This window comes from Egretta garzetta, unplaced genomic scaffold (genome assembly GCF_000687185.1).
Source record: "Egretta garzetta isolate BGI_Z169 unplaced genomic scaffold, ASM68718v1 scaffold34, whole genome shotgun sequence".
Lineage (NCBI taxonomy): Eukaryota > Metazoa > Chordata > Aves > Pelecaniformes > Ardeidae > Egretta > Egretta garzetta.
The window spans coordinates 3,907,551-3,910,198 of NW_009259586.1; the positions used below are offsets into that span (position 1 = coordinate 3,907,551).

General features: G+C 51.9%; 1 protein-coding gene across 1 annotated transcript in view; it reads left to right on the forward strand.

The window, feature by feature from the left end:
* The window catches only part of LOC104125392 (histone H3.3A), a 7,098-nt gene that overhangs the window by 2,343 nt on the left and 2,107 nt on the right, over positions 1-2,648 (forward strand). The window contains exon 2 of the mRNA XM_009637834.2: positions 1,873-1,878. The gene's annotated coding sequence lies outside the window, so the exon portion shown is untranslated. The remainder of the gene's footprint in view (positions 1-1,872; positions 1,879-2,648) is intronic.

Genomic DNA, 2,648 nt, shown 5'->3' on the forward strand with positions numbered 1-2,648 from the left:
CCTCCAGGCGGGCGGGGAAAGGCGTGGGGGAGGCTGGGCCCAGAGGCCTGTGAGAGGATGGGGAGTTATTTGTGGCAGGCGGCCTCACTTCCTTCCTCCACCCCCTTCCCTCCGCCTCAGGGACTGAATGTGGACGCAGGAGCACGGCATCCCGGCCAAAGGGCTATTTTAGTGCTGGCAACTCTCGTTACTCCACGGCCTTCCCCACCCACGGGACAACGCTGTCCAGGAAGTGCCCGGGAATAGCACTGCATTCCCGAGGAGGAGGAGGAGGAGGAGGAGGAGAAGGAGAAGGCCCAGCGAGCCATGTGGAGAACCTACCTCCAAGTAGGTGACACCAAAGGCCCCCAGATGCTGGGTGATCAGAAGATTGCACAGGCTCCCTGTCCTCCCCCGAGAGAAAATTCCCCCCCTGAAGGAGCCGTGTCCAAGGAAGCGGCTGAATTCCCATGCAAAGAGCTTTCTCCGTAAATTAACTTCTCTCCCGGGGGAGGAAATGATACGAGCTTCTTTTAATAGGACTTTGATCTCTTGGGCTCCACACAGAACCGCTTCCCTCGCTGGGATCCTCCAGCTGTGTGGTAAAGGGCAGCAAGGATTTATAAGGCAAACACCTTTTTTAAACTCTGCCAGCACGTGCAGGGTGAACAATGTTAATAATAAACTTTCGGGCCTGCTCTGCGTGCTGCCTGTGCAGCTGTTTTGGGGAGACAAATAACTTTTTTAATTCTCGTTTACACCGATTCAGTATCTACTGCGGGCAGGCTTTTGCTGGGGTAATTTAATAGCCTCTTCCCCTGCATTGGGAAGAATAAGTCACAGGATATCAATCCCTCCTTATTCACCTAACAACCCTCCACGGGAGGCTGGAGGACTGTAATTACGCAGCTCTTGGTCAAGTAGGACAACTTTGCATAAGTCAATAAATGTGGAGGCATTTCACTTAATATCTACACCCCCTCCCCTACATAGCCAATGTAAAACCACCGTCGCTGATGAACCCGCTGAAAAAACCCTTCAATTATCGACAAATCACACTGAAAACACCACCGACATGCCCTTTGTGCCCAGGGATTCGGACACCACAGATTTGAATCCTTCTCCGCTGATGTTTAATTGACAATCTGGTACCGACACCGTTTCCTCTTCCAGTTCTCTTTTGTTTCGCAGTCGGGAGAACTCACCGCACGCTCTGCCGAGCCATAGACAAACGTTCAGGACGCACCAGGTGCGTGTGACCAGGGCGCATTTACTTCCATCTTTGCGCAGGTCCTTGTTAACGCGTGCCTGTTTGCTCTCTCCAGCTTTGGTGCATATGCCTTCCCCTCAGCCTGTTCCATCCAAGAGGCTTTTCTCCGGTGTTAAAGGGAGCAAAAAAATCAAAAGTATCTTCAGGATTAGAAGCGTAAGCAGCCACTGCTACAAAACCATGGGGAAGGAAACATCTAAGGAGACTCTAAACTCCTGGTCACAAACAATAAGCACCGGTCTCCTGGCATTAGTGACAGTGCAGTACGCTCTTAACAATAACAAATTTAAAGTATACGGTGTTCTCATCAGAACAGGTGTCTAGATTTCTTCTTCCCAAGCGTGAACAACTCAGATGAAAGAGGAATCCTCTCCTTCGGAATTTCCAAAACACATACAGCGCAAATGATTGTTTACCTGCACCTCCCAAGTCACGGTATTGATACGCAGCTTTTTGTCTCTGATAAATAATTAACGTTTTCCTTTACAAGAAAGAAAATTAACCTGAAAATGAGGACCAGAGGCAGAGGAGATGTGCAGGAGATGACGTCCCTCCGGCAGCCCCGGCCCTGGCACACGTGATGGTCCTGTCGCACCATATTGGCATGCGTTTGCTTGACTTACCCGAGCAGGCGGAGGAGCGAGAGCCACGCTCCCTGCGTGCCGAGCTCCTGCGCGGCAGCAGTCCTCGCTCTGCCCCAGAGACCTACGCGTTTGGGGAGGATGCAAAACCTCGTGCAAGGCCTGCGTGATTACAGCTGCGCTCGTCTGTGGAGCTCCCAGATACCTTTAGGAGCAGCCGTTAAGCAGGCGTCTGTTTGCGTTCGCTATATATTCTGTGTCTTACAACTGCGGGGCATTTGGGACCTGTTCTTCCTGATCAAGGTATCCTTCCCAATGGGCGTAGGGACCTGCCTCCACTCCCAGCAGTCACTACAAATAAAATTCAATAGTAATATATAGTGAGGTATAACTTGAGGCAGCAATTTCCCCCAAAAGACACTAGTCTTATTTAATTGCTATTTATCTTCCTAGATGCTAGCAACAGGGAACATGGATTCTCGCTTTCTACTTGCAATGAAACTTTGCAATTTGTTTTAAGTGTTGGGAGTTTGAAGGTGGCCCACAAAGGCAGGGGGATTTGGGGGACGGAGGTACGGAGGGACCCAGCCTTGACCCCTGCGCCCTCCTCCCAAGCTGGATGGTGGGGCAAGCCCTTGGCTGCCTTCCTGGGGCCCACAGTCAGACTCTTCCCGACTTTTGGGGGGACCAGGGACCAGTGGGGCTGCCCAGTCCTACGCCAAGCCCCGTGATGAGTGTCCCTCGGCTGCTGCAGCCAAAAAACAGGGCAATAAACGCCTGGCGCTGCCAGAGCCCCTTCTCTGCGAGGGGCTTTACTC